The sequence below is a fragment of the Struthio camelus genome, chromosome 19 (genome assembly GCF_040807025.1).
Source record: "Struthio camelus isolate bStrCam1 chromosome 19, bStrCam1.hap1, whole genome shotgun sequence".
Lineage (NCBI taxonomy): Eukaryota > Metazoa > Chordata > Aves > Struthioniformes > Struthionidae > Struthio > Struthio camelus.
In genome coordinates, this window is record NC_090960.1 from 15,348,125 (window position 1) to 15,364,211 (window position 16,087).

The 16,087-nt window shown below is 52.5% G+C and overlaps 3 non-coding genes across 3 annotated transcripts; all 3 read right to left on the reverse strand.

Annotated features, from left to right (window-relative positions):
* Positions 1 to 2,341: 2,341 nt before the first annotated feature.
* On the reverse strand, positions 2,342 to 2,423 carry TRNAS-GCU (transfer RNA serine (anticodon GCU)). The gene has a single exon. It is a non-coding gene; the product is annotated as a tRNA-Ser (tRNA).
* A 5,174-nt stretch (positions 2,424 to 7,597) lies between these two features.
* On the reverse strand, positions 7,598 to 7,679 carry TRNAS-GCU (transfer RNA serine (anticodon GCU)). The gene has a single exon. It is a non-coding gene; the product is annotated as a tRNA-Ser (tRNA).
* A 5,150-nt stretch (positions 7,680 to 12,829) lies between these two features.
* On the reverse strand, positions 12,830 to 12,911 carry TRNAS-GCU (transfer RNA serine (anticodon GCU)). The gene has a single exon. It is a non-coding gene; the product is annotated as a tRNA-Ser (tRNA).
* Positions 12,912 to 16,087: the final 3,176 nt, after the last annotated feature.

The following is a 16,087-nucleotide window of genomic DNA, read 5'->3' on the forward strand; positions in this document are numbered from 1 at the left end:
GACTGCCAGCGCCGTTGCAGGGGCCCAAGAGAACTTGGCTGTGAGCCCTTGTTAGTGGGGAAGGCAGGTGTCTGGGCCACAGCGGTGTTGTGTCCCAGGAAAACTTGTCTGCGAGCGCTTGTTAGTGAGGGTGGTAGGTAACGGCCCTTGCCAGAACAACGTTTGTACTGTGAACTGCCTGTAGTCAGTTTGGGAAGAGCAAGGAAGCACAGAAATTGTATTTTTGTGGCACTGCTATAGGCATTTCAGGGTCAGTGTGGACACCCAAGAGAACTTGGCTGCGAGCGCATGTTTGCGGCTGTGGTGGGTGAGCTGTTTGGCACAAAATACGTTCCTGTTGCAAACCTCTCGGGGCTTTTCCGAACCCTGCCAGGTTATTTCCCGGACTACTTATAACTTGCTAAACGCAATGGGAACGATTCAGAGAGGAGCCAAGCACTTGGAAGAAGTGGTCTGAGCCAGCCTCCCGAATCTTCTCATCTTGGGTAGGTCTCTCTCTCTCTCTCTCTCTCTTACTACTCCTTTGCCTTCTTCTCAGAATAAATGGAATTCAATTTAGGTTCCGGTCAGAGCAGAAACAATTTATTACTATAGCTATAGGGGAGAGCCGAGAGCAGCGGCTGCCCTAATGAGGCTGTTAAAGAGTTAATATACCTTTGGATTATACAACTTGTCCTTCACAGGACAACAGGTGTGCGTGCGTGTGTGCGTGTGTGTGTGTGTGGATCAGCAGCAAAAAGGGAGTGAATCACTTCAGGAGAGGAGGTTCCAGCAAAACAGATAGTAGAATTTTTTACAGTCAATACATGGCTTCGATAGCTAGGAACACGGACGTCAGCAAGGTCATTGCAGATGTTATTTGTTTTTGTTTTTGTTTTTCCTAGGTGTATTTGCTAGATAGGCCTGCAAAGGCCTGTGAGGCGTCAACTATTTCAATTCCACCGGCATTAACCGCTTTACTTCCATACTCCCCACTTTGCGACTTCCAACCTCACGTCATGTTAAAGGTCTAGAGTACGGTAAAGGGGCTACAGACAACCTGCTCACAACTCCCGGGAAGCCCGGGCCGATCACTGCGTAGGCCGTGCTGTCCCATCACCCTTTCTTGCCTCTAGCCTTCATAATAGTTCGTAGCCATTAGTTCAAGTACTTCTTCCTTTTCTTTGTCTCTAGCCGTTAATATATTTAGCGTCATTATTTGGGCCTACGCTTGAGTTACACCCGGTTCTGTTTTTTTACGCATCAATCTGCTACAACATAACATTAACTGAAGCAATACATTCACAGTTACCAAGGTCAATAATCCTAATAAAATGTACTTTTACACCATCTTGGACCGTTTCCCTAACCGTCTGCTTCAGTCTGGGAGCCAACCCTACCAATCAAAAGGGTTTTTTCAGCTACTTTAGGCAAGACTGCTGTGGCGTCTTTAATTTTGTTGGCCTCTCGTATGATTTGACCACCTCAGTCAATACAGGTACAACAGGTGGTGTTGATGAAGGCACACGCGCCTCCTTGAGAAAGTGCTAGTACGTCCAGGGCAGTTCTACTTCCAGCCACAATGTTTGCCAGTGAAGAAATTTCAGTCTGCGTATGCTGTACAGGACTTAATGTTCATCCAGACCTTGTTCTAGCGTGGCTGAGATACTGATGATGGCCTTTCCTAACTCAGTTATTCCAAGAGAGGGCAGTACAGCATTGGGCAAGTTGAAGAAACCAGCTTTTTTGTTATGCAGAAGGATTATTGCTGCTCCTTTTTATAGTTTTATGGGTGAAGCCTCCTTGATTATGCACCGGTGACTGGTGTATGTATAGAAATACTTGGGATAATATAATGCAGGTAGTTTTTAAAAATATTGTTAAATAATTTACTTTGCCCAAGATGTTGGCTGATTTATGCCAAGAGTTCAGCTCTAGAGCACCTGTGTGCAGGGATCGTAGTTTCTCTCTCTCTGTCTCGCTGAAAGCACGTGGGAGACCAGGGGACAATGCTGCTCTCTCTGGCTACTGCCTGGAAACCCCTGGCTCCTCTGGCTCCGATTGCCTGAGCCCTCCCCTCCCGGCTTCACTGCCCGGGCGCACCTGGGCCTGTCCCAGGCACAGGGAGCTCTTGAGCAGGGACATGGCCAGGGACATGCCTCGTGAAAGGCTTTGTGTTTGATGGGGCTGTGCAAACCCTGGAGGTGGGGAGAGAGTAGGGGAGGGGGACACTCCCTTCCTGGGGAGGTGTCACCTGCCCTGCTTGGTAGACAAGAGCCTGACAAATGGGCGCTTGTCAGAAACAGCATGGGAAGAGCGGCCCCTGCTCCAGAAGGCTCCTTCTGGGCTGGTCCCTGGGCTCCGACGAGGATGGGATTTGAACCCATGCGTGCAGAGCACAATGGATTAGCAGTCCATCGCCTTCACCACTCGGCCACCTCGTCAGCCTGCTGTGGCCGTGGCGCAGCTGTGGCCGTGGCTGCGGCAGCAGCTGCTGCTGCCGCCACTGCCAGCACCGCCACTGCCAGCACCGCCACAGAGACTTGTGAACAAGGAGGACTGGCAGGTTCAGGACTGTCTGTTGGGCAGGAGTCCCTGCCAGGAGGGAGGATAGGACTGAAAAGCGCAGTGCTCTGCTGAACTCCTCCCCCAGGCCAGTAGGGTCGGGTCAAACAGGTGAACAAGGAGGATGAGGGACAGACTGGTCCCTGCTGGGGAGCCAGGGACCTGCCTCACGGAGGCAGGGTGCAATAATGTGTGGGTGGGGCAGGCTTCTACCTCTCCGGCCACCTCCCTCCCTCACCCTCTGGACCTTCTCCCAGTACCTGTCTTCCCCACAGCAGTGGGCCTCTTCCTCTCCGCACCCCGCTGTTCTTTGGCAGTCCGAGGGTAGCTGCCAGCAGCGTTGCAGGTCCAGGGATGCCTCGGAGCTCATGGAGGCCCGCACGCGTGAGCAGCTTCGCTGCACGCAATGGGATGCACACAATGTGGGAGGAGAGACCCACAATGTGGGTTGGCTGAGGGGCTCTGAGCTCATAATGCCATCCTGCAAGCACATCCCTTGCATCACAAGTGCCTGGGGCTGGGTTAAAAAAAAGGGGGGAGGGGTGGGGAGGGGTGGGACCGTGCCCCTGCCTGGCAGTCTGGCTGGATCTGAATGCAGCAGGATCCTTGTGTGTGGGAGGGCAGAGAGGGGCTGTGTGCAGTGGAAAGGGCTCAAGGGGTAGGATCTGCGTGTGTGTGACCGACCAACAACCCCTACGATGGGAGAAGGCTCAGAAGGCAAGGCGCCCCGTAAATCCCAAGGACAGTGTAGGATGCAGCTCGCGACCCACAGCTGTTGCACAGAGAACTAACGTTATCTCAAGACAAAGGGGACCAAAGGGTGGCCTTCGTCCCAGATAAGCAGCCATATCCGTTACCTGGACCTGGCGTAAGTGGGTTTTTTTCTTTTTTTTTTCAGAGCTGACCAAAAGGAAGTGAATGCCTCCCTGAGATTAGCCAGACCAGCATGTGGAAAGTGTATATGTGGCTCAGCCCAAGAGAGAGTATGAAGCCTCAACAGCTAACAGAGAAATTTTGAAGAGAGCAACGGGCTTGAGCTGGCATCAACCCACGCATTCCTTCCCGGCGACTGGGGACGCCCAGCGTTGTGACGGCGAGCGTATTTGAGACCGGTAATGGCAATCACGTTGGTGCTGTGATTGATCTGTCTAGCTAGATTTTGTTAGGCGTGTACACTTGAATTGTGATTTCAGTATATTGCTGAATCACTCTGCTAAATCAAAAACCCTGTGTAACATCAAATTCCCCCCACCCCCCAAACAAACTGTTATATTAGACATTGCACTCTCCGTACGCGTGGAATATCTAGAAGAAGCTGGTCAGGGAGTACTGGACTCTGACAAGGTGTTTGGTTAGAGGTGTTGGGGATTTGTAAGGGGGACCAGCAGCGGTTGTCTGAAACAGATACCAGAGGTCTCAAGGGGGAGGTTTGTTTCCATCAGGGTGTGCTTGTTTGGGGTGGGGGTGGGTGTGGGTGTGGGATTTATAAGGGGGACGAGAGGTCGCCTAAATGGGACCCCATCAGATCACAGGAAAAGTAGAATTTCAGGTGCACCTAGGGAGGAGTAACCCCCTTCACCAGTACATGCTGGGGGCTGACTTGCTGGAAAGCAGCCCTGCAGGGAAGGAACTGGGAGTCCTAGTGGACAAGCTGACCGTGAGCCAGCCGCGTGCCCTTGTGGCAAAGGCGGCCAGTGGTATCCTGGGCTGCATTAGGAAGAGTGCTGCCAGGAGATCGATGCGAGTGATCCTTCCCTTCTGCTCACCACTTGTGACACCACGTCTGGAGTCCTGCATCCAGTTCTGGGCTCTGCAGTACAAGAGAGATAAGGAGCTACTGGAGCGAGTCCGGCAAAGGGCCAATAAGATGATTAAGGGACTAGAGCATCTCTCCTCTGAGAAGGGGGGGCTGAGAGAGCTGGGACTGTTTAGCCTGGAGAAGTCTGAGGGGGGACCTTAGCAATCTGTATAAGTGTCTGAAGGGAGGGTGTAAAGAAGACCGAGGCGGACTCTTCAGTGGTACCCGGGGATGGGACGAGAGGCAATGGTCTCAAACTGAAAGACAAGAAGTTCCGTCTGAATCTAAGGAAAAGCTTTTTTACTGTGAGGGTGACTGAGCCCTGGAATGGGTTGCCCAGAGAGGTTGTGGAGTCTCCATCCTTGGGCATAATTCAAAAGCCGTTCGGACACGGTCCTGAGTAGCGTGCTCTAGGTGACTCTGCTTGAGCAGGGGTGCCGGACTAAATGATCTCCAGAGGTCTCTTCCAACCTCCACCGTTGTGACATTCTGTGAAGAGAGGGTAAGCACAGAGGTGTAAGTTTTGCTGGGCTGGAATAGCGTGCCAGGGCCAATGTAGGGGCCAAAGGGAACTTCTCTGTGTGCGCTTAGTGTTTGTGGTAGGTGAGCGGCCTGGCCAGAATCACATTTCTTGTGCAGTCTGCAAGTAGGAACGGTGCCAGCTTTTGAAGAGCAAGGAAGCGCAAATGAGCAGTTGTTGTGGGGCCGGAACAGGCATGCCAAGGCAACAGTAGGAGCTCAAGGGAACTTGGCTTTGCGCCCTTGTTTGGGGTCGTGCCCCTTAGCCAGAACTGTGTTTGTTCTGAGAGTCAGTTGGTGGGGGTGGTGTCATTTGGGGAGAGAGAGGCAAGCATGGAGATATGGGTGTGGTGGGGCTGGAATAGGACTGCCAGCGCCGTTGCAGGGGCCCAAGAGAACTTGGCTGTGAGCCCTTGTTAGTGGGGAAGGCAGGTGTCTGGGCCACAGCGGTGTTGTGTCCCAGGAAAACTTGTCTGCGAGCGCTTGTTAGTGAGGGTGGTAGGTAACGGCCCTTGCCAGAACAACGTTTGTACTGTGAACTGCCTGTAGTCAGTTTGGGAAGAGCAAGGAAGCACAGAAATTGTATTTTTGTGGCGCTGCTATAGGCATTTCAGGGTCAGTGTGGACACCCAAGAGAACTTGGCTGCGAGCGCGTGTTTGCGGCTGTGGTGGGTGAGCTGTTTGGCACAAAATACGTTCCTGTTGCAAACCTCTCGGGGCTTTTCCGAACCCTGCCAGGTTATTTCCTGGACTACTTATGACTTGCTAAACGCAATGGGAACGATTCAGAGAGGAGCCAAGCACTTGGAAGAAGTGGTCTGAGCCAGCCTCCCGAATCTTCTCATCTTGGGTAGGTCTCTCTCTCTCTCTCTCTCTCTTACTACTCCTTTGCCTTCTTCTCAGAATAAATGGAATTCAATTTAGGTTCCGGTCAGAGCAGAAACAATTTATTACTATAGCTATAGGGGAGAGCCGAGAGCAGCGGCTGCCCTAATGAGGCTGTTAAAGAGTTAATATACCTTTGGATTATACAACTTGTCCTTCACAGGACAACAGGTGTGCGTGCGTGTGTGCGTGTGTGTGTGTGTGTGTGTGTGTGCGTGTGTGTGTGTGGATCAGCAGCAAAAAGGGAGTGAATCACTTCAGGAGAGGAGGTTCCAGCAAAACAGATAGTAGAATTTTTTACAGTCAATACATGGCTTCGATAGCTAGGAACACGGACGTCAGCAAGGTCATTGCAGATGTTATTTGTTTTTGTTTTTGTTTTTGTTTTTCCTAGGTGTATTTGCTAGATAGGCCTGCAAAGGCCTGTGAGGCGTCAACTATTTCAATTCCACCGGCATTAACCGCTTTACTTCCATACTCCCCACTTTGCGACTTCCAACCTCACGTCATGTTAAAGGTCTAGAGTACGGTAAAGGGGCTACAGACAACCTGCTCACAACTCCCGGGAAGCCCGGGCCGATCACTGCGTAGGCCGTGCTGTCCCATCACCCTTTCTTGCCTCTAGCCTTCATAATAGTTCGTAGCCATTAGTTCAAGTACTTCTTCCTTTTCTTTGTCTCTAGCCGTTAATATATTTAGCGTCATTATTTGGGCCTACGCTTGAGTTACACCCAGTTCTGTTTTTTTACGCATCAATCTGCTACAACATAACATTAACTGAAGCAATACATTCACAGTTACCAAGGTCAATAATCCTAATAAAATGTACTTTTACACCATCTTGGACCGTTTCCCTAACCGTCTGCTTCAGTCTGGGAGCCAACCCTACCAATCAAAAGGGTTTTTTCAGCTACTTTAGGCAAGACTGCTGTGGCGTCTTTAATTTTGTTGGCCTCTCGTATGATTTGACCACCTCAGTCAATACAGGTACAACAGGTGGTGTTGATGAAGGCACACGCGCCTCCTTGAGAAAGTGCTAGTACGTCCAGGGCAGTTCTACTTCCAGCCACAATGTTTGCCAGTGAAGAAATTTCAGTCTGCGTATGCTGTACAGGACTTAATGTTCATCCAGACCTTGTTCTAGCGTGGCTGAGATACTGATGATGGCCTTTCCTAACTCAGTTATTCCAAGAGAGGGCAGTACAGCATTGGGCAAGTTGAAGAAACCAGCTTTTTTGTTATGCAGAAGGATTATTGCTGCTCCTTTTTATAGTTTTATGGGTGAAGCCTCCTTGATTATGCACCGGTGACTGGTGTATGTATAGAAATACTTGGGATAATATAATGCAGGTAGTTTTTAAAAATATTGTTAAATAATTTACTTTGCCCAAGATGTTGGCTGATTTATGCCAAGAGTTCAGCTCTAGAGCACCTGTGTGCAGGGATCGTAGTTTCTCTCTCTCTGTCTCGCTGAAAGCACGTGGGAGACCAGGGGACAATGCTGCTCTCTCTGGCTACTGCCTGGAAACCCCTGGCTCCTCTGGCTCCGATTGCCTGAGCCCTCCCCTCCCGGCTTCACTGCCCGGGCGCACCTGGGCCTGTCCCAGGCACAGGGAGCTCTTGAGCAGGGACATGGCCAGGGACATGCCTCGTGAAAGGCTTTGTGTTTGATGGGGCTGTGCAAACCCTGGAGGTGGGGAGAGAGTAGGGGAGGGGGACACTCCCTTCCTGGGGAGGTGTCACCTGCCCTGCTTGGTAGACAAGAGCCTGACAAATGGGCGCTTGTCAGAAACAGCATGGGAAGAGCGGCCCCTGCTCCAGAAGGCTCCTTCTGGGCTGGTCCCTGGGCTCCGACGAGGATGGGATTTGAACCCATGCGTGCAGAGCACAATGGATTAGCAGTCCATCGCCTTCACCACTCGGCCACCTCGTCAGCCTGCTGTGGCCGTGGCGCAGCTGTGGCCGTGGCTGCGGCAGCAGCTGCTGCTGCCGCCACTGCCAGCACCGCCACTGCCAGCACCGCCACAGAGACTTGTGAACAAGGAGGACTGGCAGGTTCAGGACTGTCTGTTGGGCAGGAGTCCCTGCCAGGAGGGAGGATAGGACTGAAAAGCGCAGTGCTCTGCTGAACTCCTCCCCCAGGCCAGTAGGGTCGGGTCAAACAGGTGAACAAGGAGGATGAGGGACAGACTGGTCCCTGCTGGGGAGCCAGGGACCTGCCTCACGGAGGCAGGGTGCAATAATGTGTGGGTGGGGCAGGCTTCTACCTCTCCGGCCACCTCCCTCCCTCACCCTCTGGACCTTCTCCCAGTACCTGTCTTCCCCACAGCAGTGGGCCTCTTCCTCTCCGCACCCCGCTGTTCTTTGGCAGTCCGAGGGTAGCTGCCAGCAGCGTTGCAGGTCCAGGGATGCCTCGGAGCTCATGGAGGCCCGCACGCGTGAGCAGCTTCGCTGCACGCAATGGGATGCACACAATGTGGGAGGAGAGCCCCACAATGTGGGTTGGCTGAGGGGCTCTGAGCTCATAATGCCATCCTGCAAGCACATCCCTTGCATCACAAGTGCCTGGGGCTGGGTTAAAAAAAAAGGGGGAGGGGTGGGGAGGGGTGGGACCGTGCCCCTGCCTGGCAGTCTGGCTGGATCTGAATGCAGCAGGATCCTTGTGTGTGGGAGGGCAGAGAGGGGCTGTGTGCAGTGGAAAGGGCTCAAGGGGTAGGATCTGCGTGTGTGTGACCGACCAACAACCCCTACGATGGGAGAAGGCTCAGAAGGCAAGGCGCCCCGTAAATCCCAAGGACAGTGTAGGATGCAGCTCGCGACCCACAGCTGTTGCACAGAGAACTAACGTTATCTCAAGACAAAGGGGACCAAAGGGTGGCCTTCGTCCCAGATAAGCAGCCATATCCGTTACCTGGACCTGGCGTAAGTGGGTTTTTTTCTTTTTTTTTTCAGAGCTGACCAAAAGGAAGTGAATGCCTCCCTGAGATTAGCCAGACCAGCATGTGGAAAGTGTATATGTGGCTCAGCCCAAGAGAGAGTATGAAGCCTCAACAGCTAACAGAGAAATTTTGAAGAGAGCAACGGGCTTGAGCTGGCATCAACCCACGCATTCCTTCCCGGCGACTGGGGACGCCCAGCGTTGTGACGGCGAGCGTATTTGAGACCGGTAATGGCAATCACGTTGGTGCTGTGATTGATCTGTCTAGCTAGATTTTGTTAGGCGTGTACACTTGAATTGTGATTTCAGTATATTGCTGAATCACTCTGCTAAATCAAAAACCCTGTGTAACATCAAATTCCCCCCACCCCCCAAACAAACTGTTATATTAGACATTGCACTCTCCGTACGCGTGGAATATCTAGAAGAACCTGGTCAGGGAGTACTGGACTCTGACAAGGTGTTTGGTTAGAGGTGTTGGGGATTTGTAAGGGGGACCAGCAGCGGTTGTCTGAAACAGATACCAGAGGTCTCAAGGGGGAGGTTTGTTTCCATCAGGGTGTGCTTGTTTGGGGTGGGGGTGGGTGTGGGTGTGGGATTTATAAGGGGGACGAGAGGTCGCCTAAATGGGACCCCATCAGATCACAGGAAAAGTAGAATTTCAGGTGCACCTAGGGAGGAGTAACCCCCTTCACCAGTACATGCTGGGGGCTGACTTGCTGGAAAGCAGCCCTGCAGGGAAGGAACTGGGAGTCCTAGTGGACAAGCTGACCGTGAGCCAGCCGCGTGCCCTTGTGGCAAAGGCGGCCAGTGGTATCCTGGGCTGCATTAGGAAGAGTGCTGCCAGGAGATCGATGCGAGTGATCCTTCCCTTCTGCTCACCACTTGTGACACCACGTCTGGAGTCCTGCATCCAGTTCTGGGCTCTGCAGTACAAGAGAGATAAGGAGCTACTGGCGCGAGTCCGGCAAAGGGCCAATAAGATGATTAAGGGACTAGAGCATCTCTCCTCTGAGAAGGGGGGGCTGAGAGAGCTGGGACTGTTTAGCCTGGAGAAGTCTGAGGGGGGACCTTAGCAATCTGTATAAGTGTCTGAAGGGAGGGTGTAAAGAAGACCGAGGCGGACTCTTCAGTGGTACCCGGGGATGGGACGAGAGGCAATGGTCTCAAACTGAAAGACAAGAAGTTCCGTCTGAATCTAAGGAAAAGCTTTTTTACTGTGAGGGTGACTGAGCCCTGGAATGGGTTGCCCAGAGAGGTTGTGGAGTCTCCATCCTTGGGCATAATTCAAAAGCCGTTCGGACACGGTCCTGAGTAGCGTGCTCTAGGTGACTCTGCTTGAGCAGGGGTGCCGGACTAAATGATCTCCAGAGGTCTCTTCCAACCTCCACCGTTGTGACATTCTGTGAAGAGAGGGTAAGCACAGAGGTGTAAGTTTTGCTGGGCTGGAATAGCGTGCCAGGGCCAATGTAGGGGCCAAAGGGAACTTCTCTGTGTGCGCTTAGTGTTTGTGGTAGGTGAGCGGCCTGGCCAGAATCACATTTCTTGTGCAGTCTGCAAGTAGGAACGGTGCCAGCTTTTGAAGAGCAAGGAAGCGCAAATGAGCAGTTGTTGTGGGGCCGGAACAGGCATGCCAAGGCAACAGTAGGAGCTCAAGGGAACTTGGCTTTGCGCCCTTGTTTGGGGTCGTGCCCCTTAGCCAGAACTGTGTTTGTTCTGAGAGTCAGTTGGTGGGGGTGGTGTCATTTGGGGAGAGAGAGGCAAGCATGGAGATATGGGTGTGGTGGGGCTGGAATAGGACTGCCAGCGCCGTTGCAGGGGCCCAAGAGAACTTGGCTGTGAGCCCTTGTTAGTGGGGAAGGCAGGTGTCTGGGCCACAGCGGTGTTGTGTCCCAGGAAAACTTGTCTGCGAGCGCTTGTTAGTGAGGGTGGTAGGTAACGGCCCTTGCCAGAACAACGTTTGTACTGTGAACTGCCTGTAGTCAGTTTGGGAAGAGCAAGGAAGCACAGAAATTGTATTTTTGTGGCGCTGCTATAGGCATTTCAGGGTCAGTGTGGACACCCAAGAGAACTTGGCTGCGAGCGCGTGTTTGCGGCTGTGGTGGGTGAGCTGTTTGGCACAAAATACGTTCCTGTTGCAAACCTCTCGGGGCTTTTCCGAACCCTGCCAGGTTATTTCCCGGACTACTTATGACTTGCTAAACGCAATGGGAACGATTCAGAGAGGAGCCAAGCACTTGGAAGAAGTGGTCTGAGCCAGCCTCCCGAATCTTCTCATCTTGGGTAGGTCTCTCTCTCTCTCTCTCTCTCTTACTACTCCTTTGCCTTCTTCTCAGAATAAATGGAATTCAATTTAGGTTCCGGTCAGAGCAGAAACAATTTATTACTATAGCTATAGGGGAGAGCCGAGAGCAGCGGCTGCCCTAATGAGGCTGTTAAAGAGTTAATATACCTTTGGATTATACAACTTGTCCTTCACAGGACAACAGGTGTGCGTGCGTGTGTGCGTGTGTGTGTGTGTGGATCAGCAGCAAAAAGGGAGTGAATCACTTCAGGAGAGGAGGTTCCAGCAAAACAGATAGTAGAATTTTTTACAGTCAATACATGGCTTCGATAGCTAGGAACACGGACGTCAGCAAGGTCATTGCAGATGTTATTTGTTTTTGTTTTTGTTTTTGTTTTTCCTAGGTGTATTTGCTAGATAGGCCTGCAAAGGCCTGTGAGGCGTCAACTATTTCAATTCCACCGGCATTAACCGCTTTACTTCCATACTCCCCACTTTGCGACTTCCAACCTCACGTCATGTTAAAGGTCTAGAGTACGGTAAAGGGGCTACAGACAACCTGCTCACAACTCCCGGGAAGCCCGGGCCGATCACTGCGTAGGCCGTGCTGTCCCATCACCCTTTCTTGCCTCTAGCCTTCATAATAGTTCGTAGCCATTAGTTCAAGTACTTCTTCCTTTTCTTTGTCTCTAGCCGTTAATATATTTAGCGTCATTATTTGGGCCTACGCTTGAGTTACACCCGGTTGTGTTTTTTTACGCATCAATCTGCTACAACATAACATTAACTGAAGCAATACATTCACAGTTACCAAGGTCAATAATCCTAATAAAATGTACTTTTACACCATCTTGGACCGTTTCCCTAACCGTCTGCTTCAGTCTGGGAGCCAACCCTACCAATCAAAAGGGTTTTTTCAGCTACTTTAGGCAAGACTGCTGTGGCGTCTTTAATTTTGTTGGCCTCTCGTATGATTTGACCACCTCAGTCAATACAGGTACAACAGGTGGTGTTGATGAAGGCACACGCGCCTCCTTGAGAAAGTGCTAGTACGTCCAGGGCAGTTCTACTTCCAGCCACAATGTTTGCCAGTGAAGAAATTTCAGTCTGCGTATGCTGTACAGGACTTAATGTTCATCCAGACCTTGTTCTAGCGTGGCTGAGATACTGATGATGGCCTTTCCTAACTCAGTTATTCCAAGAGAGGGCAGTACAGCATTGGGCAAGTTGAAGAAACCAGCTTTTTTGTTATGCAGAAGGATTATTGCTGCTCCTTTTTATAGTTTTATGGGTGAAGCCTCCTTGATTATGCACCGGTGACTGGTGTATGTATAGAAATACTTGGGATAATATAATGCAGGTAGTTTTTAAAAATATTGTTAAATAATTTACTTTGCCCAAGATGTTGGCTGATTTATGCCAAGAGTTCAGCTCTAGAGCACCTGTGTGCAGGGATCGTAGTTTCTCTCTCTCTGTCTCGCTGAAAGCACGTGGGAGACCAGGGGACAATGCTGCTCTCTCTGGCTACTGCCTGGAAACCCCTGGCTCCTCTGGCTCCGATTGCCTGAGCCCTCCCCTCCCGGCTTCACTGCCCGGGCGCACCTGGGCCTGTCCCAGGCACAGGGAGCTCTTGAGCAGGGACATGGCCAGGGACATGCCTCGTGAAAGGCTTTGTGTTTGATGGGGCTGTGCAAACCCTGGAGGTGGGGAGAGAGTAGGGGAGGGGGACACTCCCTTCCTGGGGAGGTGTCACCTGCCCTGCTTGGTAGACAAGAGCCTGACAAATGGGCGCTTGTCAGAAACAGCATGGGAAGAGCGGCCCCTGCTCCAGAAGGCTCCTTCTGGGCTGGTCCCTGGGCTCCGACGAGGATGGGATTTGAACCCATGCGTGCAGAGCACAATGGATTAGCAGTCCATCGCCTTCACCACTCGGCCACCTCGTCAGCCTGCTGTGGCCATGGCGCAGCTGTGGCCGTGGCTGCGGCAGCAGCTGCTGCTGCCGCCACTGCCAGCACCGCCACTGCCAGCACCGCCACAGAGACTTGTGAACAAGGAGGACTGGCAGGTTCAGGACTGTCTGTTGGGCAGGAGTCCCTGCCAGGAGGGAGGATAGGACTGAAAAGCGCAGTGCTCTGCTGAACTCCTCCCCCAGGCCAGTAGGGTCGGGTCAAACAGGTGAACAAGGAGGATGAGGGACAGACTGGTCCCTGCTGGGGAGCCAGGGACCTGCCTCACGGAGGCAGGGTGCAATAATGTGTGGGTGGGGCAGGCTTCTACCTCTCCGGCCACCTCCCTCCCTCACCCTCTGGACCTTCTCCCAGTACCTGTCTTCCCCACAGCAGTGGGCCTCTTCCTCTCCGCACCCCGCTGTTCTTTGGCAGTCCGAGGGTAGCTGCCAGCAGCGTTGCAGGTCCAGGGATGCCTCGGAGCTCATGGAGGCCCGCACGCGTGAGCAGCTTCGCTGCACGCAATGGGATGCACACAATGTGGGAGGAGAGCCCCACAATGTGGGTTGGCTGAGGGGCTCTGAGCTCATAATGCCATCCTGCAAGCACATCCCTTGCATCACAAGTGCCTGGGGCTGGGTTAAAAAAAAAGGGGGAGGGGTGGGGAGGGGTGGGACCGTGCCCCTGCCTGGCAGTCTGGTTGGATCTGAATGCAGCAGGATCCTTGTGTGTGGGAGGGCAGAGAGGGGCTGTGTGCAGTGGAAAGGGCTCAAGGGGTAGGATCTGCGTGTGTGTGACCGACCAACAACCCCTACGATGGGAGAAGGCTCAGAAGGCAAGGCGCCCCGTAAATCCCAAGGACAGTGTAGGATGCAGCTCGCGACCCACAGCTGTTGCACAGAGAACTAACGTTATCTCAAGACAAAGGGGACCAAAGGGTGGCCTTCGTCCCAGATAAGCAGCCATATCCGTTACCTGGACCTGGCGTAAGTGGGTTTTTTTCTTTTTTTTTTCAGAGCTGACCAAAAGGAAGTGAATGCCTCCCTGAGATTAGCCAGACCAGCATGTGGAAAGTGTATATGTGGCTCAGCCCAAGAGAGAGTATGAAGCCTCAACAGCTAACAGAGAAATTTTGAAGAGAGCAACGGGCTTGAGCTGGCATCAACCCACGCATTCCTTCCCGGCGACTGGGGACGCCCAGCGTTGTGACGGCGAGCGTATTTGAGACCGGTAATGGCAATCACGTTGGTGCTGTGATTGATCTGTCTAGCTAGATTTTGTTAGGCGTGTACACTTGAATTGTGATTTCAGTATATTGCTGAATCACTCTGCTAAATCAAAAACCCTGTGTAACATCAAATTCCCCCCACCCCCCAAACAAACTGTTATATTAGACATTGCACTCTCCGTACGCGTGGAATATCTAGAAGAACCTGGTCAGGGAGTACTGGACTCTGACAAGGTGTTTGGTTAGAGGTGTTGGGGATTTGTAAGGGGGACCAGCAGCGGTTGTCTGAAACAGATACCAGAGGTCTCAAGGGGGAGGTTTGTTTCCATCAGGGTGTGCTTGTTTGGGGTGGGGGTGGGTGTGGGTGTGGGATTTATAAGGGGGACGAGAGGTCGCCTAAATGGGACCCCATCAGATCACAGGAAAAGTAGAATTTCAGGTGCACCTAGGGAGGAGTAACCCCCTTCACCAGTACATGCTGGGGGCTGACTTGCTGGAAAGCAGCCCTGCAGGGAAGGAACTGGGAGTCCTAGTGGACAAGCTGACCGTGAGCCAGCCGCGTGCCCTTGCGGCAAAGGCGGCCAGTGGTATCCTGGGCTGCATTAGGAAGAGTGCTGCCAGGAGATCGATGCGAGTGATCCTTCCCTTCTGCTCACCACTTGTGACACCACGTCTGGAGTCCTGCATCCAGTTCTGGGCTCTGCAGTACAAGAGAGATAAGGAGCTACTGGCGCGAGTCCGGCAAAGGGCCAATAAGATGATTAAGGGACTAGAGCATCTCTCCTCTGAGAAGGGGGGGCTGAGAGAGCTGGGACTGTTTAGCCTGGAGAAGTCTGAGGGGGGACCTTAGCAATCTGTATAAGTGTCTGAAGGGAGGGTGTAAAGAAGACCGAGGCGGACTCTTCAGTGGTACCCGGGGATGGGACGAGAGGCAATGGTCTCAAACTGAAAGACAAGAAGTTCCGTCTGAATCTAAGGAAAAGCTTTTTTACTGTGAGGGTGACTGAGCCCTGGAATGGGTTGCCCAGAGAGGTTGTGGAGTCTCCATCCTTGGGCATAATTCAAAAGCCGTTCGGACACGGTCCTGAGTAGCGTGCTCTAGGTGACTCTGCTTGAGCAGGGGTGCCGGACTAAATGATCTCCAGAGGTCTCTTCCAACCTCCACCGTTGTGACATTCTGTGAAGAGAGGGTAAGCACAGAGGTGTAAGTTTTGCTGGGCTGGAATAGCGTGCCAGGGCCAATGTAGGGGCCAAAGGGAACTTCTCTGTGTGCGCTTAGTGTTTGTGGTAGGTGAGTGGCCTGGCCAGAATCACATTTCTTGTGCAGTCTGCAAGTAGGAACGGTGCCAGCTTTTGAAGAGCAAGGAAGCGCAAATGAGCAGTTGTTGTGGGGCCGGAACAGGCATGCCAAGGCAACAGTAGGAGCTCAAGGGAACTTGGCTTTGCGCCCTTGTTTGGGGTCGTGCCCCTTAGCCAGAACTGTGTTTGTTCTGAGAGTCAGTTGGTGGGGGTGGTGTCATTTGGGGAGAGAGAGGCAAGCATGGAGATATGGGTGTGGTGGGGCTGGAATAGGACTGCCAGCGCCGTTGCAGGGGCCCAAGAGAACTTGGCTGTGAGCCCTTGTTAGTGGGGAAGGCAGGTGTCTGGGCCACAGCGGTGTTGTGTCCCAGGAAAACTTGTCTGCGAGCGCTTGTTAGTGAGGGTGGTAGGTAACGGCCCTTGCCAGAACAACGTTTGTACTGTGAACTGCCTGTAGTCAGTTTGGGAAGAGCAAGGAAGCACAGAAATTGTATTTTTGTGGCGCTGCTATAGGCATTTCAGGGTCAGTGTGGACACCCAAGAGAACTTGGCTGCGAGCGCATGTTTGCGGCTGTGGTGGGTGAGCTGTTTGGCACAAAATACGTTCCTGTTGCAAACCTCTCGGGGCTTTTCCGAACCCTGCCAG